This window comes from Lepidochelys kempii, chromosome 5, assembly GCF_965140285.1.
Source record: "Lepidochelys kempii isolate rLepKem1 chromosome 5, rLepKem1.hap1, whole genome shotgun sequence".
NCBI lineage: Eukaryota > Metazoa > Chordata > Testudines > Cheloniidae > Lepidochelys > Lepidochelys kempii.
The window spans coordinates 101050822-101078790 of NC_136384.1; the positions used below are offsets into that span (position 1 = coordinate 101050822).

The 27969-nt window shown below is 39.5% G+C and overlaps 1 protein-coding gene across 3 annotated transcripts in view; it reads left to right on the forward strand.

The window, feature by feature from the left end:
- KANK1 (KN motif and ankyrin repeat domains 1) overlaps positions 1-27969 on the forward strand; it is a 170750-nt gene that overhangs the window by 56862 nt on the left and 85919 nt on the right. Inside the window, exon 3 of one of the 3 annotated variants that reach the window (XM_073345218.2) lies at positions 6365-6490. The exons of 1 other annotated variant lie outside the window; for it this stretch is intronic. The gene's annotated coding sequence lies outside the window, so the exon portion shown is untranslated. The remainder of the gene's footprint in view (positions 1-6364; positions 6491-27969) is intronic. One more of the 3 variants, XM_073345217.2, reaches the window with a different exon arrangement.

The window sequence follows — 27969 nt, forward strand, 5'->3', positions numbered from 1 at the left end:
CTATGTATGGATCAACAATATTAACAAATCATAGGAAAAAATGTAGCTGCCTTGCTTTTTAGAGTGTAAATTAATAAAGTAGCTTGCCAAATATGAACACTGGTTTTGCTTCGGATGCCTGGCAGCAATGTAATTGGTATGACTTTCTGCTGATCAGGTCAGGGCTAGAATTGAAGAAGGAGGAGGGAATGAAGACATGTGAGTCAGTTGGTTAGTCACTGGTATCTTAATCCAAACTTCACAATTTTCTTTTCCTCAAGAAGGAGAAACTTTGAGTCTTTGCAGTAACATTATTATGAAGAAATCTAAAGTAGGTGCAGATGTTTGTGTTTGACTAATCCAGACATGTACTTAGCTTGAAGGTTGGGTTTTTTGGTTTGGGTTTTTTTTTTTAAAGCCATGAACCTTAGTAACTTCCACAATTATGCTATAAATCCTAGAGATATGTGAATACGTTTGAGAAAGCAAAGAGTTGCTGGGAGAACACAAAAATAATCTATTTTAGGGTACACCCAGTACATTGGTTTTGATGCATATGTTTTTGTTTTCTTAGGGGTGAGGGGATTGAAAATGGAAAATAATTTTTCACAAATACATCTGTATTTTCACCACCATAAAAACGTTGTTAAGGTCTTCTAACTCAGTAACTGTATTGTGTCGTGGTTTTGTTGGAGAGTTGTCAGTGTTTCCTTTTTGAGCAGTCTGCAGCAATGATCCCAAAACAGATTAGCAAATAAGTAGCAAGGCAGTCATTCATAAAGCAGCATCAGTAAATCTCACACCACTAAATTAATGGAAAAAAAGGATTCTTGAGACACCACTTAGACCTTTCATAAAAGACAAATGATGTTTCTTGAGTGGTGTGTGTTTTTCCTTTCTTGCCAAGTATTATTTAATCTGAGACATTTTCCTTCACTGAAAACTCCTGTACTTTCAAGACAGTAAGGAAAACACTGGTCTCAAAGGTCAGCCTTTACTTTAAATTTTTCAGTGTTTGCTTGGATGAGTAATGTTTGGTGATGTTACACAGCAGATACAAAAGAAATACAGTCTGCTTCATGACTGTTCCATGAATTTGGACTGTAAAGAATAATGATACCTAACAGCAGAATGTGCTGCCATTCCGATAACATGGTTATTGGGATGGTAATGAGTGTTTGTTTTTTGCTGAACAACTGGTTCTTTAATATTGTTCTCCGTATGAATATTTAGCAAACTAGTGTTTTTAGGTAGAGAAGCTGTTCATACCAAATGTTGCTGGTGCACAGTTTTGATAATTGAAATCTAGATTATTATAGAAGCATGCCTTTTAAAATAATAGAATTAACAGCTGTGGGTAGGGTGGGGATGGGACAAGTTACCTGAAGTGAAATGGGATTGCCAGAAAACAGTTGGTGGTTAATGAAAACCAGGAGAGGAGGATCTGAGCTTGTCTAACTCCTCAGACGCTTCCTGAAAGACTTGCCGAGTGAGTGAGGAATGTGTTCACGTCTAAATTTAAACTCCAGTCTTTTTCTCACGTTCAATAATTTGTGTTTCCTGCGTTCAAGTCTTTACACAGACAGACCAGTTAAAATAACTGAAAAATATATATGAATGGGGGAGAGGAGGCAGCTATATTGTTATTAGCTCTTTGTTTGCTGATTACTGCTCCTAGTTGTGTTAAAACAAGAGCTTGTACCCCCATATCCTCCTCTTGTTAATCTACAGTAAAGTCATTATGCTAAATTTGTGAATTCACAACTTCCGTGACAACTTGTTTTGGTTCTGTAGTGACAAAAGGAGAAAACTAGTCAGAGGAAGTGGATAGGAGCCATTATTTAACACATGTGTATGATCAGTAATTGCAATGGGAAAGTAGAAATACTGGCCAAGTAAATAAAGTATACATCAAGTCTTTATCCCGTTTAATGAAACGTGGTTAAGGTCTATTCTACACTACAAGTTGGATCAGCATTTTGATGAGGTTCTTTGACAACAATGGTATAAATGTCACTGAATCTGTCCTCCAAATGCAGATGGGACCCTTAAAAGAATAGGCTTTCATAGTCTGGTTCTAGCATGATTGGTCCCACTTACAAAGAAAGGACCAAACCTTTTGTGTAACAAAGTTGGTGTCTTGAGCATGTTAAACAGTGGTATTATGGCGTGTTTTTGTTTTGTTTGAACACAGTTTCATAATGTAACTCTATTTGACTGACAAAGGGAATTGCTGTCCAGAGAAGAGTGGTTTAGGGAAAAACCCCAAAATGTAATCGGATAATACCCTCATCCTAGGTTGGTAAACTCTCCTATACCCTTTATGGAAAAGATCTATGCTTTTGACAAGTGTGATGGGTGTTTCCTAGTTTCTGAACCTAGATCCTTTAAAACAGTGACTCTCAGCCTTTCCAGACTACTGTACCCCTTTCAGGAGTCTGATTTGTCTTGCGTACCCCCAAGTTTCTCCTCATTTAAAGACTACTTGCTTACAAAATCAGACATAAAAATGCGAAAGTGTCACAGCACACTATTACTGAAAAATTGCTGACTTTCTCATTTTTACCATATAATTATAAAATAAATCAATTGGAATATAAATATTGTACTTACATTTCAGCATATAGTGTATATAAAGTCGTATGAAATTTTAATTTGTACTGACTTAGCTAGTGTTTTTTATGTGGCCTGTTGTAAAACTAGGCAAACATCTAGATGAGTTGATGTACCCCCTGGAAGACCTCTACGTACCCCCAGGGTAAAAAGACTGATTGCTTTTGAAGAGCTTTTTTATTCAAGCCCATAGGATTTTGGCAGATAGCCAAGCACAGAACACTGCAGATACAAACAAAGCTAAAAATGCTGTCCCGATAAGGAATGTTAACAGAACTTGAGTCGCTGGTACCTTGCATATGTGTTTCCCTGAATGTATGCTTTATACTTTAGAGGAGACCTGAAAAGCTTTTAACCTTGCTCTGACTGATTTGTGAGTTCTGTGCTTTTATTTAACTTTGTTTGAAATCACTAACTCCTAAAGCAGAACAGGTTTCAGAGTAGCAGCCGTGTTAGTCTGTATTCGCAAAAAGAAAAGGAGTACTTGTGGCACCTTAGAGACTAACCAATTTATATGCTCAAATAAATTGGTTAGTCTCTAAGGTGCCACAAGTACTCCTTTTCTTAAAGCAGAACAGAAATGCAAGAGAATGCTGCTTGCTGTGTTTTAGGTACAGTTGCAGGGAAAATACAGAGCAGAATCCTTAGTTCCAGACAAGGCAGATAAGTGAAAAATACTGTAACTTGATTTGCAGAAGCAGTAGTAGTTCACGTTTAAACATGTAAATGTAGTCAGTTTAAAAAATACACTGACAGACTGTTCATGTTCTGTGGGTCAGTCCTTTTTCCTGGAACTCAGTGACTGGGGAAGAAGTAGTCTTCCAGCTGGTTCCTGCAGATTTCAAAGTACTTCATGGATTCCAAGGCCAGAAGGGATTGTGATAATCTAGTCTGACCTGTATAACACAGGCCATAGGGCTTCCCTAAATACATTTCTATTTGAACTTTGAAAGAGCATCTCTTTTAGGATTCAGAGTGGTAGCCATGTTAGTCTGTATCGGCAAAAAGAACGAGGAGTTCTTGTGACACCTTAGAGACGAACAAATTTATTTGAGCATAAGCTTTTGTGGGCTAAAACCCACTTCATCAGATGCATGCAGTGGAAAATACAGTAGGAAGATAGATAGATAGACACACAGAGAGAACATGAAAAAATGGGTGTTGCCATACCCACTATAACGAGAGTGATCAGAGAGTGATCAGTTACGGTGAGCTATTATCAGCAGGAGAAAAAAACCTTTTGTAGTGATAAAAAGGCCCATTTCCAACAGTTGACAAGAATGTGTGAGTAACAGTAGTGGGAAAAATAAGCATGGGGAAATAGTTTTACTTTGTGTAATGACCCATCCACTCCCAGTCTTTATTCAAGCCTAATTTAATGGTGTCCAGTTTGCAAATTAATTCCAATTCCGCAGTCTCTCGTTGGAGTCTGTTTTTGAAGATTTTTTTGTTGTAGTATTGCCGCTTTTAGGTCTGTAATCGAGTGACTGGGGAGACTGAAGTGTTCTCCGACTGGTTTTTGAATGTTATCATTCTTGACGTCTGATTTGTGTCCATTTATTCTTTTACATAGAGACTGTCTGGTTTGGCCAATGTACATGGCAGAGGGGCATTGCTGGCACATGATGGCATATATCACATTGGTAGATGTGCAGGTGAACGAGCCTCTGATAGTGTGGCTGATGTGATTAGGTCCTATGATGTATGTCCCCTGAATAGATATGTATTATCTAACATTATATATGTCTATATATCTATATCTATCTATAATATATGTATAGATATCTATTCAGTGGACACCATCATAGGACCTGATCACATCAGCCACACTAAATCTGATTCATACCCATACCCTGTGGGAAAAGGTCCAGAGTTTATAGCTCAGCTCCAGTATTCTGTTGGTTATAGCAGAGGTTCTCAAACTGTGGTCCATGAGCTCCATTCAGGTGGTCCGCGGATAGTTCCTTCTAAGGTGCATGTCTGGGCGGCCGCACACAAGAGAGTGAAGGGTCACCCACCTAATTAGTGGAGCTGCACAGACATGGCTCCACTAATTAGATGCCTGGACCCTGGAGAAGATGCACATGTAAGTGAGGTGGTGGCCTCAGGGGGAATAGGGATAGGTGGGAGGGTGAGATGGGGGGAAATAGGAGGTGAGGTAGGTGGGGGGGCAGTGGGGTGAGAAGAGGGGGTGGGGGGAATTTGGGATGTGCAGGGCTGCAGCAGTCAGAGAAAGAGGCCACTTGCTCCAGCTCAAGGGCTGCAGCTGCTGTGAAGAGAACCCCCTCCTTCCCAGTCCCAGCTCAGGAGCTGCCGTGGCGGGGAGAGAGGGAGACACGCCCCCTTCCTTCCCAGCTTGGTGGTTGCCACAGCGAGGGAGAGACTACTGATATTAAAATATGAGTTGTGTGCTTCTATTTGTAGAACAAAAACATGTTAATCATTATTTAGGTTTTTTTATATAGCACTTTTATCCAAAGTGCTTTACAATACTTAGCTAACGGTACAAACAACGTTTGGAAAGATCATTAAGTGGTCCACCGAGACCCTCAGCAATTTTCAAGTGGTCTGTGGAAAAAAAAAACTTTGGGGACCACTGGGTTATAGGAAGCATTTGTTAGAGGTGTGCATCCATAAGTTTGAAAATATACCATTCTATTGTACATGATTGGTTTGCCTTCCATTGGTTAAACTGTGTGTCTATCACATCAGCACACAGTGTTTTGTATCTTTCCTTGCCTGGCAGCCACGGAATTCAACAAAGAGAATTGGGTCATGAGCAAATTCGTGATTGCCTGGGTCATGAGCCTCATAACAACTCACTTGTGAGAAGATGAGGACTGTTCTGTCAACTAATGTATGTGTCAGCAGAAGTTTTTTCAAGTGACAATATCTGTAATGTTCGTTGGGTGGCTGCACGCGTTGGCATTTAGCACACTCTTCTACTAGTGTGTGTGTGTGTGTGTGTGTCTGTTGGGAAATGGAAATGAGCCCAATGGCTACCCCAAGATTCCTGCAAGGAGGGGTCTCTGCCAGATGGATTGGGCACAAAAATGGGTCAGCTGCCTCTGCAGCCCCCTCCCCTTACCTTTTGGGTCTGGAGATCTGCAAGTTGGGAGGAAGCAGGCCAGGGACAGACATTATCTTCTCATTGGCACTGTGGAGATATGGCACAGCCTTTAGATTTTAACTTTCCATGGTGGAGATCTCCTTTCAAAGTTGTTCCCTGCAGGACCCACTGCTGAGGAAGTCTTGAAAGCGTAGCTTTAGTAGAAGGCTACAAAGGACCAGGATGAGGTTTTCCGTGGATATAGAGCTGGTCATTGGCATGGAATTCCTGTGCCTCTGAACTCAGCCCTCCTGCTGGTCCTGCAAATGCTGTGAAGCTTGGGAGTTGTTCTGTATGTAGGCAACCCCACCCCTCCTTTCCAATAACACAGTCAGGAAGAAGTCTCAGTTAGGAAATCCTTATTGCCACTTCTTCCTCTGGGCCCATTTTATCAAAAGTCTTTTCGGGGAGAGCAGGGGTCCCAACATAGGTCTCTGAAAAGGAGAAGAGATGCTTACGAGGGATTGAAAGATCTCTAGGGTCAGGGAAGAGAATGGGTAAATAGAAGGGTGACTAAACAATGTGAAGATGAAAAAGCTTAAATAGAATGAGTCTGTCTTTTTTTTTTTTTTTAAATCAAGAAAGCACTTGCTGAACAACTTATTGGTGGGTTATTTAAGTAAATTTGCTTAACAAAGCAAATATTCTAAAATATTTCTGCAGAAAACGTTTCGGACGAACATGGAGAAGAAAGGCGAGAGTGCGAGAAGAATGGTGGATGTGTTGTGATCAGTGCAGTCTTAATGACAGCTGAAGACCAATCGATCCAGGTGATTTCTTCAGAATCTGGTGTGCGAAATTCTCCACATAATTTCCATGGCATTAGCCATAAATATATATTGTTTTGCAGTATTGTAAGATGCAGTATTGTAAGATGATGAACTAGTTTGGACTCTAAAACGTAGCTTGTGCAGTGTACGTTTATTTTCCACTTTACCTGAGAGGTGGGTGTGGCTAGGAATAAAATGAGTATCTTTGCTACCAAACTTCAGTCATCACAAATTAGGAATTGGCAACTATTTTACAATTTAATCACGCTGAATAGTGTTTTCCTAGTGATGGTCTAGTTTATGCTTGAATGCATTCTAATGCATATAAGCACCTATCAAGTACATATAAATTACAAAATAGAAATGAAAACCCTTTTGACTGACTATAATCATGGGCAGATTAGCCCAAAGGGTAATTCTTTGAATGCTGGTCCCTACATTTATTCTGCTTTGGGTATGCATGCACCCCATGCCTTCCCATAATGGGATACATGTAGGGACCACACATCTTTAAGAACATTCAGTGACTAAGGTAAGTAACTGCCTCTTACCTACACATGAAAGATATTTCAGCTGTTTTTATTGTGCTTGGGATGGGATGAAACATACTTGACACACACTCAGTTCTTAAGGCAGGCAGGTGCCTCTGACATGTTACTTTGTCAGAGTAAAGGGATGCATCTTATTAAATCTCATACTGTATACATATGTCGTGTTTTGGTATCATTTTTATAGATCAAAGTACACTGCTTCAAGTTAAGTCATGCAGAGTGCGCATAAGTGGTGCTTTGCACTTTAGCAAGTCCAGCTACCATATCTCCATTTAATTTACCTGCTAGGTCCCATCAGTTCAGTTACACTCTTTTGGCACTCCAGTGGTATTTATGCCTAAAAGCACATCTTGCTTCCAAAAATACCAAAGCTCATGAGACTTGACTGCAGGATTTTAGATGTGTGATTCACTCTAGATTGTAGTTCAGAAGCAGGAGGGAAGCCCCTACTGGGAAGGTTCTTGAGTTGACCACATCACAGGAAGATTTTGTTGGGAGAAGAGGGAGTGGACAGCCCCTAGGATTTCCCTAGGGATCAGACTCAGGTAAACTCACTATAGCCTGAAACAAACATTTGGGGAGTGTGCAGGCTAGCCTTTTCCAAGCTGTTGACTGTCTTGAGTTAATTGGCAATCCCTTTAGCTCAAGGTAAAAAGCTCTAGTAGAAACAGGCTCTAAGACTCTTCATTATGAGAAGTGTAATGGGAGGACATTTTATTAAACTTGATTTCAGTATGGGGAAGTTAGGGTAAATTCTTACTTAACCTGTACTGGCTTTCACATCGCTGTGGGCCAGTTCTTAACTCTTTCCAACAATCCATCCCCAAATTCCTTTGAGCATTCTTTGGTGGAATAAGTTTTAGCACCTCTCCTCTGAAATTAAATTGGTGCAAAACAGCTACTAGAAAAGCAGTTTCAGTTTCACTAGCTTTTTCTTTTTCTGAAGCATCCAGAATTTTGTCTAAAGATTTGTCTCAAATATCCAAAGTAGCTACCGATAGTAATTTTCAATATTCCCTTATTGTAATGTCATCTGGATTCTTCCACTTCCTTGCCCCACCTGCAGAATTGTCTGTGCATGCGACAAACGTATATATTTTTTTCACAATTGGTGTCCGTGTGTGCTTTTTTCTTTCTGTAAAGTTTTGGTTATTATGGCCCTATCCTTTGTTGACAGTCAAGTACACAACCATGTCTTCTGTTGTCTCACTTGCACATATAATTGGGTCATTATGTGTAATGGTCCACCCCCCAAAGATTCATTAATAGATTTTCCCAGCACACCTTAATTTTCTTGTCCTACTGAATCCAACAGCCTCCCAGTGACATCTGCTGAGTTGGGTGATACGTCACCTGGTCATAAAGCCTGAGTAGTCTCAAACTGTTCTGAACAATTTTTGTTGCCTGTGTGAATCAAGTTATTGTTTTTTTTCCTTTTGTGGCATCCCTGTGGAGTTTGAGTCAACCAAAACAGGACTAGCAGAGTTTTGACCTCCATGGAAGAGACTACTCTTAGTTCAAGGCTGTAACACTCCTGTTCTGGATAGCAAAAAACATACAGTAGTATCATTGGACAGAAGTCATTCTGTTGTGACAATAACACTGTATTACATGCAGATGAATGAATTTAGTTGTTTAAATTATTGTAATAGTTTTAATAGTATATAGGAATTGGGTAGTATCCTTTTAAATAGTTTGGGAGCCCTCTAGTGGGCTTGTCTATATTCTATAGCGGAAGCTGCCAGAACATAGCAGAGAGGAAGTGTACATCTGCAGCTAGGCCTTGTATGTTTGCATATAGCTAGTAACTTCTGTTGTCTGAAACCCAGCTGTCCCTGCGGCTTCCTTATATTCTTTGTTTTGTGTTGATAGCAAGGATGTGACCGAGTCTAAATTAGAAATGGGAATCATGCCTTGAACTCATGACCCGCAAAAAACAGCCTAGTTTAGGACTAAACTGTCTACTAGATCTCTCTGTATCTGCATGAGAGTGTCCTGAGAGATGTTTTCTTGTTGCAAAGGAGACCTTCCTGCTGAACACAATGTTTCTGTTACATGCCATGCACATATATAAATGTTAATTAAGGTGAGCAGACTTGCTCCCACCAATTTGAAAAGGATGCATTTTCTGGCCAATTGTTGGAGTGCAGAAAAGACGTTTACTTCAGAGTTTTGTTTTCCCTGGATTTGTTCAGGTTCTCGCAGATGTGTGGTTTGATTTGGGCACTTTGCCAAGGAATTCCTTACTCAGGTATATAAGCACATTGTCCCCAAACGTTCTGTCCTGGGGCACTCCCACATAACGTGAAGGGAAGCTGATCGAGTACTCCCACGCTTTCATATTTAGTTGGCAGCTGTGAATATGTTTTGGCACATGCGTATAGGGAGGTGGAATCTGCCATCATTTGAGATATAGTGCCAAATAATTAGCCAACACTAAATGAGGATTAACTCTGATGAGGTTCCCAAGCTGACTGGCCTTTAGACTAATGGTCTGGCATTTCTCCCTCTTTGGTTTGAGGTATTTACCACATATTTGAACATATACAGATTAAGTAACACACTTAAGGGAACACAGGCAGCTTAAAAACACTTTTCACTAATAATGTGGTGCACAAACAATGTAACCTTTCATTTATGGTTTTTTTTTAAGGTGACCTATGAAGATTATTTAAAAAAATTTGGGCTTGTGCCATTTTTAACAGCTTTATATAGAAAGAAAGTCTGAAATGTGTTGGCTTTTACGCCCAGAAATTTCTTTTTAAAGTTTGTATTGAAGTTTGTGCGTGTTTTAAAATTTAAACACCAGGAATAATGTCTGTCTTCCCTGGGTTTGCTACGGGGCCTCTTTGTGGAGCTAGTCAAAGTAGTTTTGGAAGTTATGGAAGTTTTTGTTGAAGTTTTGTCAATTTTGAAATTTTTTTTGTCCAATGGTGAATGTGAGCTCGTACACTTTAAATATCCCTAGCTTTTCAATTAATCCTTAACAAAGGCTTCTCTTTTTCCAAATGTTCAGTAGCCATTGGGGTAATTTGTGTGCATGGGGGTGGAGGGAGATAAGGAGGGAGACATTCTAGAGTTTTAAACAGCCTGATTAAAATTTCCTTCCTTGTGTTATTCAGCTCTCAGTCTTCTAACTCTTGTGATATCATGACACCAATTCTCCCATGACCACAGTGGCTTTCAGAGAAGAAGAGACCTGCCTTTCTAATCTGGGGGAGGGATGGAGGAGAGGAAAAAATCTAGTCATTTTTTTTATACAGCTGTAAGAGACATAAAAGGGCACAGGCCCAATATGTCTCTCTTCCTTTACAGGTCACCTTTCAACTATAACTTTGGCAGGACAAAATTTCAGATAAAGCTCCCCTTTGTATCGAACAACAGTAAGTACTGCCCGTCTGTTTCCATGAGTTCTGATCAAGTGGTTACCAGCATAGGCTGGCTCCAGTTAGCCTGAGCTCAAGTACAAGAGAATGGGGGTTGGGAGATAAAAAGTAAAGTACTTGTGACTGTGCAAGAGAGACTGTAGAGATTATCATCTGAGCTCCCAAAGCGTAGTGATTAGGAGGCTAGTACTGTACACTCAATAACCTTGTTGTCAGTGGGATTGTACCCTCCACCCCACTTTTCAACACTGTGTGCTGGGCAGAGAGAAGTCGGATTGTCAGTAATGGGTCCCTTCAACTATACAGTCAGAGCAATTCTGTTGCTGAAGAAAAAGCAGTAGTAAGTTCAAATGATTACAAGCATGCTCTCTTTGTCACAAGGACAGGTGTCAACAGTCTGGGCTACTTTTCAACTTTCTTTTTATAATGCCATCCATCTTCAAAGTGAATGCTCTGCTTTTATCAAGTGAGAGAGGTATTTTTTACTTCCACTTGAAAGCAAGCGCTAGACGGGGATTTGCCCAGGGATCAAACTGGGATGTACCTCTTATCTCTGTTTAAAAGTACAGCCAAAGTTAGATGACACAGAAAACAGATGTACGGCAAATCACACATTGAGACAGTGTAAAGAGAATGTGTTCAGGCTTTGGTGACTTTTGAAAGCTTTGCAGTACATGAAACTCCAAACCTCACAAAGCTCCTTGAAGCATGAATTTCTTTCAGATTGTGCCAAAGATTTTGGGGTTTAAAGAACTTCAGGGCCTTTTTTTTTTTTGCCAATGTGCAGGTCCCTGACCAGACCATTCTGGTCATTTGAATGGAAGTGGAAAACTTTTTTTTTTTTTTTAATAGATGAAAATTGCCTTTTTCTAGTTAAATAACAAAACCCCTCCATCCCATCCTGTTACGTAAGTTAGCAGAGAATATTGCTGGCTTCCTGCTCTCTCCATCTCCAGACCTGCATATCTAGTAAACTCCGGCAAAAGCTTAATGTGGTTCTCGGGAGCATTGTCTCTTAATAGCAGGCACTATTAAGAGACTATTATCAGCCTATTGATCTTAAAGAAAACAAAAACGAGCCATGTGAGCACAAAACTTGAGGTGCTTCCCTTATAACAAAAAGTCCGTGGGCACAAGATTTCTTTTTACACAATTTTCATGACCCAGTTGAAAAGCAGAACAAAAAGTTAGTAAGTGATCGCCATCTTAAATTTTTTAATACACATGCAGATGTCTCAACATGTACAGGCACAGAATTCTAAAACCATGTGAAGCTTTTACACGAGATAGGTGGGCATATATGCATGTGCCTTTTATCCAGAAGGACCCCAAATTTAACTCTTAAAAACCCATTACAAACTATACAGTATAGATTCAGTATAGCAGAAGCATAGTTGCATGCTGAGTGAAGTGCAGACTGTAGCACATAGCAAGAGTACACAAGTGTTTTAGGGTGGAAAGTGGTCATCTTATCCAGTTGAAACTGCAGGGGGCTTTGTTGCAATGTGATCAGGACAAAGATCTCTTATTAACCTCTATTGACCAAAACTGATCCAAACGTCTGCTTTAATATCTTCTGTAGCTCAGTGCCCCTTAACACCATGCCATGCTGGACTATTGGTGCAGTACTGAATTACCAGTACCACTTTCTGCACTGGCATCTCCTTGGAAATCTCCCATCCAATAACTATCACTTTAGATAAGCTGTTACCAGCAGGACAGTGGGGTGGGAGGAGGTATTGTTTCATATTCTCTGTGTGTATATAAAGTCTGCTGCAGTTTCCACGGTATGCATCCGATGAGGTGAGCTGTAGCTCACGAAAGCTCATGCTCAAATAAATTGGTTAGTCTCTAAGGTGCCACAAGTACTCCTTTTCTTTTTGCGAATACAGACTAACACGGCTGTTACTCTGAAACCTGTCTAGGTCTGATTCCTATCCAGTTCATCTCAGAGAACAATCACAGCCAGAGGTGCTCTGGCTTCAGACTGAGCATAATTATTGGTGTGAGATATAAATGATAAGTTTGGTCTTAATGTTTGCTGCCTTGTTGGGGCGAGGCTGCATATTTTCCCTTTGGGCTGACACTTGCTGGATGAGTTTCATTCTGTTCCCAGACACACCTTGGTTTCTGTGTAATTAATTGGTGCTTATTAAAAGAAAAAGATATTTAAGTTTCCAATGTCTTAATTTAGGTGAGGGGGGAAGCATTTTTCTTTTAATCCTTTCTCTATCCCTAGCTTTGATCCATGCTGTATTTCAGGACATTGTTGTGTCTGCAGAGTACAATAGAAGGGGTTGCTAATGCAGGATGATCAATAGAGCAGTTGGGAAATGTCCAAGTTTCCTATTTTCCTTATCTGGTATGAAGAAGAGAAACAGGCCTACAGTTCCTTCTCTGTTCTTAAGAGCAACTTTGTTCACTAGATGGCAGTATGGTCAAGTTATATGAAAAGCTACTTTAATTCTAAAAATCAAAACAATGTAGCTTTCATCATACAGTTATTTCAGCGGTGATTATAGGGTGTGATTGCTGAACACTGCATATCAGGAGAGAGCTTTCGTTTTACACCACCTTCATTTTCAGTTTTTCACAGCCTCTTTTCTGAGTGGCAGTCTGAGAAATGGACATTCTTCAGACTGAAAAGCATTGGGCCTGGGTGCCCTGCCTCAAAATTGCAAATGGTTAAAGTGTCTTTTTTTTTAAATTCTCTAATAGTGGGTTTGAAGTGTGGCCCTTTTATGCCTTTTAGATACCGAAGTGCTGGAATACATAGCACATACTCACTCTTTGCAGATCTGTTGTTATCAGAACTGCCCCAACACACTGTACTGTTCTTGTGGCTTCTACTGAGAGAATATTGGCAAACGTCAAGGGCTCAGAAAAACCTGTGCATAAATCACTGACTATGATGAAAAAATTACTAATGGATTTCTACTTAAAATAGATACTGCCAATCTTCAAAAATTTTGGAGAAACTAGTCCAGTAAATTGAATCTCTCTTCCACAAAAATATGCCAGCATCCAATTACAGGAAAAAAAAAACAAAATTTCACCAAATAGCTAGATGTTTCTCTTACATTTAGCATTATACCCACAGAGTTCCAGTCCTCGATCTAGAAAGGAATTCAAGCATGAGCATAATTTGGAAGTCAATTGGACTGCTCAGATGTTTAAAGTTAATTGTGTGTTTAAAGTAATCTGCTGGATCAAGGTCTTAATCATTTTCAGATTTTTACTGATTCATTTTTTAACCTTCCTATTACAAAAAATCCCTTCAAATAACAATTGAATTTCTATGAAGCGCAAGATAGAAGCAGAGTTACCCCCACAAGAAGGTGGTTTCAGAGGGGGACGAGACACGTGATCAAATTGTGAATATCCGTTACATTGAAAAGAGCTGGGAGCATAACCCCTCCTTGATTGTCTTTCACTGCCTACTCCAAATAATTTCATCCCATCCAACATAACCATCTTTGGAGAATACTGGTGCCATGGGGTTTCCAAAGCACCTCAGTGAGCTCATTGCAAGGCTCTACTGACAACAACAGACCACGGTGGAAACCACAAAAGGCGACGAGTGGTTTCCCACTGGGCAGGGTGTGAGACAAGGGTGTATTCTGTTCCCAAGTTTTTCCAACATGTATGCAAATGTATTATTAGGCAAGCTGGGGAAGGAGCTGGGATTTCCATTGGTAGAGACCTTTTTAAATGGCCTTGGATATGCTGATACTCTTCGCTGCAATATCGAGGCAATGCAACCAATGTTGGCATCTGTAAAAACAGTTACTGAGGAATATAGTCTATCCCTGAATGTGGCACAACCAAAATGTCCATACGCTGACATGATCATTAATAACAGGAAGCAAGTGCACACCCTGATGGACAGTCAAGCTGTGGAGGCAGTACCTGAATTTAGTTACCTGGGATCCATACAGAGCCAACGGAGAAGGCCGCTCCAAAAAAAATTGGAAGAACACTGGGGCTGGCTTGCTTAGCTGTGGCCTCCCTTATGAAAGTGAGGGAAAAACCGTGGCATCTTGAAATGTACAAAGGTTTGGTTGATGAAAAGTGTAATGACTTTTTTAATAGGAACTTACGGATGTGAATCCTGGGAAACTGATGCTTCTGACAAGAGGAAAATTTAAAGCCTTTGAGAAATGGTGTTGGTGAAGACTTTTGTGTATCTCCTGGGTGGGAAACCAGATGAATGCCTATGTTAGAAATAGTCTTGGAGAGACCTGGACTCTGTTGTCAGAAATGAACAGGCCCAAACTTCTGTATTTTGGTCATATAAGGAACAGAGATGGAAATAACCTCAAGAAAGTTATAAGGAATGGTGGTGGGATAAAGTCCATGACTAGAGCTGGTTGAAACTTTTCGATGGAACCATATCCCATCTGTATATGCAGTTCTGTTAAAATCACAATACTTAGCAAAATTTGGTCAGTTTTGCTGGAATTTTGTATCTGAAGAAAACTGGCAAAAAGTTCCAACACATTTGACGTGTCCTGTTTCAACATTTTTCTGAACGAAATGTTTCAATTTTTTGTTGAAATTACTTTTTTTTTAATTTCTTTTTATTTTATTTTATCTTAATTTTGGTTTAATTATAAAACAGCAGAAATTGAAATAGAATGTTTTGATTTTGTGAAAATGAAAATGTTTCAATTTTCCTTTGTGGAGCATTTTGGAATTGTCAAGTTTTTTTTCTGATGTGAAAAAAAAGCCAAATTTGAATCTCTAAATCCTTCATGAAACAGAACTTCTGTCCTTTGCACAGTTCTATCCACTACTAGAGCTTGTTAGAAAATGGATTTTCTGTCCAGTGAAAAACTGAGATTTGTTTCATCCTGAATTGGGATGAAAAGACAGTATCAAAACTATTCACAGAACAAAATGCATTTTAGGTCAGTCTAAACGATTTTGACACTTTTAAAATTTGTTTTATGTAACGTGGACATTTTAACACTTGCAAAACTTTTTTCCAGTTATTTTCAAAATGAAATTTTGTCAGTGACTTCCCAAAAAGTTTTGATTTCACTGAAACAACATTTCCAGTGAAAACTTTCCAACCAACTTTTCCCACTACCTCTACAGTTTCTTCAACTTTAAACTCTCAGGTAGTTTTCCAGTAGGAGAGTTGGATCCAGCTTCCCTTTCTAGCGGCAGCACATTGTACAATCCATTCCCTGGTCCTTTGTTAATGGATGGTGGGAAGTATAGTACACTTGTTTCGGTCCAGTGTGTTTATTCCTGTGTGAAGTGCTTTGGGTTTTCTGTTATCACTGTGATAAGTGCCTGGGAGTTGAAACACAGAGAAAGTGACAATATATAGAGAACAGACCAATTCTTAGGTTAAAAGAAAAGGAGGACTTGTGGCACCTTAGAGACTAACCAATTTATTTGAGCATAAGCTTTTGTGAGCTACAGCTCACTTCATCAGATGCATACTGTGGAAACTGCAGAAGACATTATATACACAGAGACCATGAAACAATACCTCCTCCCACTCCATTCTCCTTCTCCTTGGTAATAGTTTATCTAAAGTGATCACTCTCCTTACAATGTGTATGATAATCAAGTTGGGCCATTTCCAGCACAAATCCAGGTTTTCTCACCCTCCACCCCCTCCTCCCCACAAACTCAGGAGAGTGGGGTGGGAGGAGGTATTGTTTCATGGTCTTTGTGTATATAATGTCTTCTGCAGTTTCCACAGTATGCATCCAATGAAGTGAGCTGTCGCTCACGAAAGCTTATGCTCAAATAAATTGGTTAGTCTCTAAGGTGCCACAAGTACTCCTTTTCTTTTTGCGAATACAGACTAACATGGCTGTTACTCTGAAACCATTCTTAGGTTAGTAATTGGTGCTGCTACCTGCCATTCAGGGACATCAGATCACAACACACCAATCCTAGATTAGATGATTTTAGGATGCAGAAAACTAAGGGTGAAGTCCTGGTCCTGTTGACGTTAATAGTTTTGTCACTGATTTCCGTGGGATCAGGATTTCACCCTAAGAGTTTCTCACTAATATTCTTTCTGTTTAAATTCACTAGTGGTGGTGTTTTATGTTGAAAGGATTTTAACAGGGGGTGGGGATAGAGGGGAGTCAGAAGTCCCTTTCCAAGTTGGATGGATCTACTGCCTGTATATAAGCAGTAAGATAACAAATGTCCGTGCCCTCTGACACTGTTAATGCCAGAACATCTTTTAGTGTTTTTATGGGTGCAACCTAAGGACTTCTTGCTTATCAGCGCTTGTACACCCAAGGAGGGAGAGATAAGAGGTTCCTTTTCATAAAACACAGCGCAGCGAACTATCTAACCACTTGCATTTTTTTTCCAAGTTGAAAAAACAAATTACTGGCAGGTGTAACAAATGTGTGCCTAATTACTCAAACATACAGTAGCTTTAGTGGAAAAAAAATCACTCAAGCTCTTAAGTGCAAAATAAAATGTGCCTTAAATACTTTAAGCTTAATTTCACTAAACATTTTGTAGTAGTTACTTAGTAGGGCCATATACCATAAGCTTTTCTAATTAGTAGTCAATTTTTTTATTAGACATGACACACTCAAAGGTCAGATTAGTTATACAGAGCAGAACTGATTAATTATGGAAAGCTGTGTTAACTATTTCAGACTGTAATGAAGTTCTTAGAATTCAGGTGTCTTTAATCTAAAGCAGCTGCAGAGAGAATCTATTCTGCACATCTATATGCTTCTAGAAAAACAGGAGACTTAAGTCTTAAAATGTGCCAGGCAACTATCAAAAAAGAATAAACCTTAAGTTTCAAGCTTCACCTTCTCTAACACTGTTAAGACAGTATCTTCAAAGCAAGGGCTAGCTAATAATACAGCCAATGCAGTATATTTAATGAAAGCTTTTAATTTTTAAACGCACCCTCTTTTATAGTATTAGGTGGAGGTGAAAAAGTGATCTTGGAAAAATAAAGCTGGATTTAATTACAAGTGTCCAACTCTTCTGCTTCTGGTTTTACCAGGTAGCAGTTATTTAACTGTACAGAGCATATATTAGGTTGAGTACATAGAGAATTCCAAATTTACAGCAAATATTCTCAATGCACTTTAAATAACTACAGTGATCTTTATCTTAGAGCCAGTTAAATAGTACAGAAATCGTCATATTTTCATGGAATAAATCTGGCAAGTTTATTATTTGTGTGTGAGGTTCTTAATTGTTCATGAACATTCAGATGGCTGCTGGTTTCTTCATTGAAAAAAAAACATGAATTTTATTATAATTGATGATTCATTCACAAATTTATATTGGAAATGTTATTTTCTGTTTGTTTACAAAGTTTATCACCCCATCAGGTTGCAGAAACAATACAGTATGATTTCAATGGCCAATAACACATACATGAGCCAGAGACTTCACTTAAAACAGACAAGTGAAGCATCTCCTGAGTCCTGTTCCCACTCCCCACTCTGGCTTCTGTTTCTGATGATGGACTAGCTCCCTTGTTTAGAGAGCATCTCACTTTTAAAAGCAGGATCTGACACTCTTTTCTGACTGGGATTTTCCATTTTCCATCAGTTGCCGGGGGCAGAGTTGTTAAAAGTCAGCCTCTCTGCCCCTAGGAACTTAGTTTCAGCTTCCCAAACAGTCTTTCTGCTCCTAAATGGAGGTTCCAGTCGACACCAAAAGTTACAATTATAAATGCTGTTCATAAAACAGAATGGAATTTATAAATTGACTTATTCCCCAAACTGTCACAATAGTCTGATAGTCTACTCATGAGTATAACTTGACCAGCTGTAATCAAAACAAAGACAGCTCTATTATTTGTTATCTGAGCATTGTGATTGTGTTTACTCAGTAAAACATGGTGTGATCCCTATCCCAAATATCTCACATTCTAAATTAGACAGGTAAGTGGTTTAGACACAAGGCACTACCTGACCAGATAAAGATAAAAACTGAAGATGGTGCAAATTCATTTATGTGTATACACTTCTTCTGAAATTAATTATTATTGATAGGCTTCAGAGAAGGGAGGGGTCTGAGTAGAGAAGGGGAAGTTTCCTGGTACCCAAAGAAAGGGGGAGAAGTCTAAGATTAGGGGGAGGAATGGACAAAGGCATGAGGAAGGGAGCAAAGGAAGCATTTAAGAGGACTTCATTTTCTGACTGGCAAGTCAACAGTGTTCATAGGCACTAAATTCACTAATACAAACCTAAGCTGGCACATCTTAAGGTCCTTTTTATTATATTATAAAGACACCGCTGGATTTTATATTTCCTGACAGAACTTTAGAGTCTGTTCAGTTTTCACTACTTATGTGGATTGTTTACTTTCTGCATTTCTCCCAGACCAGACAATAAAAATGTACTAGTCAGTTTTCCTTTTGTTTATTATCAATTTCTATTTCATTTCACCTTCAGGTTCTCATACACTAGCACAGTCTGCAATATCTGAGTTGCAAACACTTAAGGGAAATGTTTGCTTTGAAAAACAACTTTCTCTAGAATGTTTTGTTTTTAAATTGAAAGCACTGCTACTTGTCTCAGATCATAACATTTATAAACCCAAATTTAGAGCCACAATTGACCCTGAAAAGATAATAAAGTTTCAGTGAAAACATTGTACTCCACCAAAGATAAATGAAAATATATAAATATTGTAATATAAGTTATTTAGGAAATTGAGTAATAACTAGTTTACATAACTTGTGTAACCACTGCACTGTTTGTTCTCTCTAATTTAAGTCAAAGTATTTTATTATGACCAAGAGAAGGGAAGTTTATGGACAGTAACAACAGTTATACTCAAATCCTTGCAAGAAGCAAAAATAAACTTAATTTGCTGCAGTTTTGACTCACAGTATCTTTTCAGATAGTAGAGTCTCTATAGAAAAATGGTTTGGCCTTTCAAAGACACCTCTGCTCACTTTTTACAGTATAGCATTCAGAAATTCATGTGGGAAGATGGATCAGCCACCAATTGCATGTGAAATTGAAGCTTTTAATTGAAAGGAGCATATGAGTTTCCTTGATGAGGCAGTCATATTGCTGGAATGTGAGACTTGTGATGCTTTACCTGTGTGGCTTGTAAATTATTCAGTTCATACCAGTAAGTGAGCTTTGTGTCAGACCTTACAAGCCAGTTCCTACACTGCTTTAAACATCTACTGGTTCACTTTAAACGCTGCTTAAAAATCATTATTTTTCCAAGACTGACCCAGGTACAGGTATGAAAACAAAGGGACCGTTTTGGTTTTTGTTTTTTCAGAAGAGCTGAGCACTTATAATTTGAGTGGGGAGTTGCTTGGCACCTCTGAAAGTCAACCCTAGGTGTCCCCAGTTGGACACCTAAAATTAATGGACAATTCTTTGAAAATGCTGGCCCGGATAATGTGTCCAAGGCCACAAGATGAGTCATTAGCAGAGCTTGGATTAGAACTCAATAATTCCCTGTTTCTAATTCTGTACTCAGTCCATCAGGTATGCTGGTTAGCACTAGGGAGTTATTTTTCTTAATGTAATCTTGCTAAACTTTAACTTTCCATGGAAATACCAATAAAATGGTTATGAAAACTGAAATATCTTAAGTTCACCAATAAGAAAACTTTAAATAATCAGTTTATTAGGTTGAGTGAGCATAGTCTTAAAAAAAAAAAAAAAATAGAGAGCTTCCCATTCAATCTAAAGATTTCACCCTGTCCAGAAGGGAAATTAATTTAGAGGGCAGAATGCTTTTGAAAACACTTGTCTACAATTTTCTTTCTACTAGGAAATGTAAGGGAGGTGAGGAGATAAACTATTTGTAACAGATTACTTAAGTATTTAAAACATTTTAGGAATTAGCTACAAACGGAGAAATAGGCCCATATTAAGTAAAGTAAATAATTCGCCTAAGTACTCAGATCCAGCTGAAATACATGCACAGCAACTGCACTGACCTGAACTAGATTTTATTGTGAATTTCCTGAAGCAGTTGCTTGTTATCTGGTATGAGTCAGGTTTTCACATTTTCACTGTTAATCTGCAGGAAACTTGGGTGTTCATGCATCCGGTAGTCACCTATTGTTAATGTTCTACACAACATTTCTGTAAGTGGTAACTTGGTAATAACAATATATGGGTGTTTGCAATTGGCTTTTTGTTTTGCCCGATTACTGACATTCACTGACGTAATGTAAAAGAAATAGCTGCACAGGCACGAAGAGCCGGCCCTTAACAGTGGCATTCGAAACAAGGTGTATGCCGAACCGATGCTTTATTTCAGCAAGACACACCTGTCAACTGGAAGAAACAAAATCTCTGAATCCTTTACTTACTGTTCTTTACTTGTAACACCTGAGAAGGCTGTAACTGAAAGAGATTAGAGAGGAAATGTGTTTCTACACACACACACACATTAATGTACTCTGTGCATTTGACAGCAATTAATGCCTTTTTTGTGCCTATCACACAGCTCTAGGAGAGGGCACATTTGAAAAAAAGAAAAACATAGTTGTGAAATCACAGAAATTGAAGGTAGGTGTAGTATCTGCAATTGCTTTTTAAGTCATGTTTTGAAATTGGCTAGGTTTCAAGTTGGCGATGTCCATTTCATCTCCTGGCGCTTGCTTGTTTCTAAGGTTCAGTTCATTGGGAATATAGATGAGACTGGTAGCGCCACTTGTAGTTGAGATTGCCCACTGTTTTTTTTTAGTTGCCTATAACTCTGCCAGACTTAAACCATTCTGGCTCAAATTTTCCATGCTGTGTATCTGCTTCAAGCCAGATTTTTCTGGAAGGTTTCCGGTAAAATAGTTCAGAACAAACTTGCCTATATTTGTTTTTTAAAAGTGTCACAATTTGTTGAGACGCTCTAGTACCTCTGTGTTTTGGAGCAGGGACTTCATATTTGGTACAGGGGTCCTCCTGGTATCAGAGATGTGCCTTATATTCTCCTGTGAAAATCAATTCCAATTTGGCCCACTTATGAGCCTCTGAAAATTCTTGGTTTGCACTTGCTCGGTAGAGACTTCAGTGTTCTGGCACTGAAATTCTTTAAGGATTCTGTCTGTACTGAGCGTGCTGCAGCCCAGGGCTGCAGAGGCTGACTAGGATTTTCCTTGCAGTTGCTCCTCCTGGTGCCAGGGGCAGGAACTGCAAGGACATCAGCTGTCACTCCTGTGGTCTCAGTGCTGCCCTTGCTGGTGCCCAGGAGGAGGAAGCATTCAGAGTTGAATGCAGAGGTGAGAGATATTGGGGTAGGGAGAAGGGTTGCAGGAGCCAGAGCAGAAATGGAAAAGAGGAAGTAGGAGATAGGGAAATGGTAATGTAGGAGGAATACTAATCGAAACAAAGGGGAATGGGAACAAGCTGTGAGCGCAGGGGCAGAAGGGTTCATAATGACCAGAGAACACACCCTTCTACACCCTGGAATTGAACCAGCAGTCCTGAGTTTCTACATTCTGCTGCTGTCCTCAGAAGCTGAGACACCCTCTGGACAGCGTGGGTGTCTTATCTCTCTCTCGCTCTCTAGTGCAGTGGTTCCCAAACTTTAACAGCCCGCGAACCCCTTTCACTAAATTGTGAAATCTCGTGACCCCTCTCCTAAAAATGAATATTTCAAGGGATTTAAGTTTAAATTTCCTCAGTGTGATGGATGCGTTTGCTTTGCTCTGCATAGCTCTTGGAAGTCCAGAACCACTGGAGAAAGATAAAGTCTCAGGTCTGGTTCGGCATCAAGTCTGTTTCTGCATTTGGTTTTCAGATGTGCGTACAAGGAAAACGCTTTCTCGCATAAGTATGTTGTTGAAAATAGTAACAGAACTGCAGCTTTTTCTGCCAGAAAGGGGTATTCGTTTCTTAAACTCAGCCAAAAGTTGATCAATGACAGATTTCTGAAAACTCCTTTTCAGTTCGTAATCACAGGAGATCTCAATCAATTTCTTTTTCCCCAGTGTTCAATATTTGTGTTGAGAAAGTGGTATCATCAAAAGTGTTGCAAATCCAGTCATTATTGCCTGACATAGCTGGAAAGTATTCCCTAAAAGTTGTGCAAAGTCCTTTTAGGTGTGCAGTTATATTGGTTTCAGTTGATCCAACTGAAGTTTATGTTCTGCCAGGAAGTCATGAAGATTACAGAAACACTCAGTTTGATTGTTTTCCAAACAACTTTCCCAGAACTGCAACTTCTTTACCATGGATTCAGCTCGCTCTTGCACATTGAAAACTTATATTGAGGCCTTGAAGAGAGAAATTTAGGTCATTAATTCTTGAGAACATATATGCTAAATAAGCTAGACTCTGGAGCCAGCTGGCAAGGTGGAAAGGGTGGCTGTTGGAAAAAAAAACAAACAACTAGAATTTCCGTTCTAAGCTCAAACAGGTGCACAAGGATTTTGCCCCCGAGAGCCATCTAACTTCAGTATGGGTCAACAGACAGTTGTGTATACTACCCATTTCTTCACAAAGTATGTGAAATATTCTGGAATTTTTGGCCGTGATTTTATGAAATTCTCCATTTTCACTGCATTGTCCAGCACTTCCTTCAGTCCCTCAGGCATGTGTTTTGTTGCGAGGGCTTGTCTATGGATGCTGCAATGAGTCCAAGAGACTTTTGGTGCAACCTTTTTTGTTCAAACTACAAATCCAGTGTACTTCCTCGTCATTGATGTGGCCCCATCAGTGCAAATGTCTAGGCAACGAGACCAATCTATTTCCTTTTCTTGAAAATATGCATTAGTCAGTTTGAAGATATCTTCTCCAGTTGTACGTTCTTCCAATGGTCGGCAAAACAACAAGTCGTCTTCAACCATACTTTCATTCACATAACGTACAAACAGTAGCAAAATAGCTAGATTAGCTACATCAGTCGATTCATCCTATTGTCTAGTATAGTATGGACTATTTTTCACTCTATGTACAATTGTGGTCTCTGCATTATTTGACATGTCATTAATTCTTCATGATATGTATTATTGGACAAAGGTACCATGTCAATCCTTTTAACAGCCTTTTCTCTAAGCATTCAATGAACTACATCTTCTATACATGGACCAATCAAGCTCTCTGCTATGGCATGGGCTTCTGATGCTTTTGCTACTCGGTAGTTCACGCGGTATGACGCTTCAAGTGCATTTTCATTATCAGTACTTGCTTTGGATATAAAACTGGTAATGCCACTTTTCCTCTCAGCTAATTTTCACTGGAAAAAATCAACAGGCTTGTCGAGTTGTGCAGGATGCCTAGTTTCTAAATGGTGCCGAAGTAGAGAAGGTTTGAGGCTGCTGTTTGCTAGAACATCACCACAAATCACACTCTGTGGTTTTGGATGTTCTTGATCACCAATGCATGTAAAGCCATATTTTATATAATCATCATCATATTTTCTTTTCTTTCTTTCCAGGACCATCATGATCATTAGACTTAGATTTTCCACAATGTGGACTTGAGGAAACACTAGCTGATCCTTGCGTCTTTACACTTTTTCCTTTTTCAGCCACTTATCCATTGAACTTGTGTACAAAAGTTCTAATAAAAATAACACAGAGAGACTGCTAGCAACCAACAAACTAGAAAACGAGAAGATTCACTCAAGTCTCACTGAGGCAAAACAGCACTTCAGAGAGAATGACAATTACTGAGGCACCTTAACACTGCTACACTGGCTGCAACGTGCTTCCAGCTGGTTTGGCTCGCAAACAGCTTTTCTTCCGCCACGAGATCTGTCCCTATGAGGGTGCCTGCGAGGGACAAATTAGCTTGGACTATCCCCCACATACAGCATGGCCCGTGCTCACTCTGCCCTCGATGCCAGCTTCCCCTGTCTGACAAGGACAGGGGTCTGAGCTGCCACCTGCGCTCCTGGGGTCTCTGCTGCTGCCCCGGTCAACTGAGCTCAGGCTGCAGGTCCCGTTGACCGCCGGGGCTTGGGCTGCCGGCCCAACTGCCCAGCCCCACTCTCCCTGGGCCTTGGGCTGCCAGCCCCACGCAGGGCGCTGGGGTTCGGGCTGCCGGCTCCCCCACTGATGGGGGCAGGGCTCGGGCTGCCAGCCCAAACTGCCCTGACCCGCTCTCCCCGGGGCTCGGGCTGCCAGCCCTGCAACTGGGTCCCACCTGCTGCCTCCAGTGCCCGGGGTCCTCTGGCCGCCATGGGTGAAATTTTTCTGGTGAACCCCCTGTAACGTTCTGCGAACCCCCATGTGTTCGCGAACGCCAGTTTGAGAACCACTGCTCTAGTGGTTGGTGCACACAGAGGTTAACAGCCTACTACTGCTACCAGTTTCTCTGTTAGTTCAAGTGGTAGAGGTCTCTTCTATGAATATCAAGGTCTGAACCCTGCTAATGATCCAAGCTGGGGGTCTGTATAGCACCACATGATAGAATTTCTGTTTATTCGGGTTTCTTTTAAAGGCCAAAACGATCAAAACATGACTGGGTTTGTTTTGTTTTACTGTGCCAAATGTAAAGGAGTGACATTGCGACCCCATGCACCCAGTCACAACACCACTTGCTCAACTTTGCCCCGGCTTGCCACGCCATAGATAGACTTGGAAGAATGTTGAAGCTGCTCTGCTTGAAGGCAAGTACAAGCCAGCCTGCTAAGAAATGTCATAGTCATCAGTTGTTGTGATTACTTTTTCATTTTCCTAATACAAGAAAATCAGCAGTTAAGTTAAGAAAATTGTTGGGGGAAGAATACAGGTGATAATTAGCACAGGAGGAGTTAAAACAAATAAATTAAACCAACTGAGTTAATGAGAGTTACTCTTGCTTATTATGTTGACAGGAAATAATTTAAAAACAGGTTAGATTAGATTGGTGATCTTATAACATTCCTAGTAATCATTACTCCTGCATGTTAACTAGGGTAAACTTACACCCACATTATAACATGTTTTGCACCAAACCATAAACAGCTTACTACTTTTCAATATTTCATCAGTGAGAAGAGCAGTGGAAGTTTTCATCACACTATCCTGCTAATGTTCCTCAACCATCCTTTAGAATTAGCAAGAGAAGTAGGGAGTTCAATCTTTATGCCCTTTAGACATTGGTGCCTCTACTGAGATAGCCAAGAAGTGCCACTTGAGTGTTGACATGACTACCTGTACTAGAAGCTGAATTAGGACCACTTACTCACTTCACATAGGCCACCAAACAGTTAACTGGTAGGCAGTACTTAAATATTATGGCTTGACGTCTATGCAGGTGAATTTTATTACCATTAATCAGTATTCATAAAATGTGTACAGCTCTGTATCTGGGGAATCTGATGAGGTTATTAATGAGGCCACTACTTGGATTTACACAGCAAATGTGATCAAGATCAAGAAACAAGGTTTTCTGTATAAATGATAATTACAGTAACTTGATTTGCTCATAAAGACAGGCTAACTAGACTGCAGTTTTGCAGTTGTTTCTTGTTTTTTCACTATCCTGAAGTTTACATAAATCTTCCACTGAATTGCCAACTTCTACACACCTGTCTTGTTTAGGTATTTTTGAATATATAATATAAATATAACTAAACTTTATAACTAACTCAGTATTATTGCCCAGAATTTTAAAGGTCATTATATGTGGAAACCCTATGCAATTTTTGAAGAGGTGATGATGTCCCCTGATCCAAGATGGAAGTGGATAACAGTGGTGCTCTTGACACTGGAAGTCTGTCTCCCCACTGATAAGGCTGGCACTCCCAGATGCCAGAGAGAGGAACTGATAAATGTGTGTGGGGGGGTTTGGGGGGGTAATCATTCACTGAGTAGATAAGATGGGTATTGTCTTATGGGCCAGGCTCTTCTACTGTATTTCTCTCTGGATGACTGTTTGATGAAACTTACAGCGTTTGTGAAGGCACTTCCTAAAACTTCCTGTGCTGCCTGTACAATCTGTTGTTTGTTTTATTTTGTCATCTTTATTAACATTTCATTTCAGATCATTCAAATAACAATCCAACTTCTAAGGCTTACTGTTTTAAATGTAGCTGAAGTCTGTAGCCACTCAAGATTTGAAATTAATTCACCCCTTAGAAGTATTAGACAAGCTCAGGCATGAATAAATAATATAATTTTCCATGTTTTTCTGAAATTCTTAAGACAAAATTTGTTGCTATGCTAACTGATAAAATGATTCGCATGTATTGGGTGGTTACACTGTAATTCTTAAATTATCTCAGATTTTCTTTTTCTTTTTAATTGATTTTGTACTATATTTTATTATTCCAGTAAAATAAATATAATAACCTCTCCAGCTCTCATAGGATATGCTCAGTATGTTCACAAATGTAAAGGAGATGAGAAATTATTCATAGACATTCTGTTCTAATTTTCTGTAATTATCCGTATGCCCAAAGTTAAATTAATTCTACCAGTACTAGTCCTTGCATTATTGTTTATTTGCTGTTGATCAGTAAAACAAAGTGGAATCCCTCCAGTCTTTTGCACCTTGAATTACTCTTCTTTTGACCTCTGAACAGGTGCAAATTGGCATTGCTTTGCAGTGTTGTTTTCATGTTTGTAGACTTCCTAGGCATGGGACCCAGGTACAGACATACTGGTCCAGTAGCAGAGGTAATGGAGGGTGAGTGTGGATGTAGTGGACTATGATTTACTGGAGTGTGCAACAAAATATGCAGACCATGTTCTCAAAGCCCTTTCCCAGAATACACTTGCATAGCTCGACACACTCAGCTCCCTTTTGGAGTTTCTGATGAAGCACAGGGGTTGTACAGCTGTGTTATGCAGGATGGCCACCTATCTCTCCGTGCACCTGGAGCTCTGTACTGCAAGGAACTGAGTGCCCTTTTCCAGTGACTTTAGTGTGAGCTGGGAGCAAGCACCTTGCAAGATCAAGGCATTAGAAAAGTCAGCTGGAACTTGGATCTAGATCTGCAGTTTTCCAGGGCAAATTTTTGTAAAGCCTTCAGATTTTGTTCCAAAGGACTATGTTCTGTTTTAGGTAGAAATCTGATCTGAAGTATAGGGAGATATGCGGGTGTCTCAGATTTCACAATGTGGTGACTAATGAGTTACTTTTTAATAGTACTCTAAAGCACGAATTTAAAAAAAATATATGCTCACTACCACAGGGTGGTTTGATTTAAATCAATGTGATTTAATTTGCCAATTTTAATCATTATTTAAATTATCAAACAGGAACCCTTGATTTAAAGAATCAATTTTAATCTTGTTTTCTATTTCCTAAAGAAAGTTTAATTCTCATTGCTTTGGTAACCATTAACATTAAAACATGTTGATTTGCAACTAAATATAGCCTTTACACTACATTTGTTGGTACATTTAGCTAACCAGGAGGTTATACTATATCTACACACATTTATTTAAGAATTATACAGCTTACCATGCATTGATTCAAATTCTTAATGTTTACTTTTTTGTTACAAAATTGTTCATGATGCATTTCTTATTTACAAGAGGACTAATTTTTTATTTGGGACTTCTGTCAAGCTGTATTTGAAATCTAATTTTCATCCAAATTTAAAATGTTTGTTCATTTTTTGATCTTTATTAGTCAAATAAATCTACCTTAAATGTGCTGGGTACATAAGAAAAAAAGATATGTTTGTGAAAA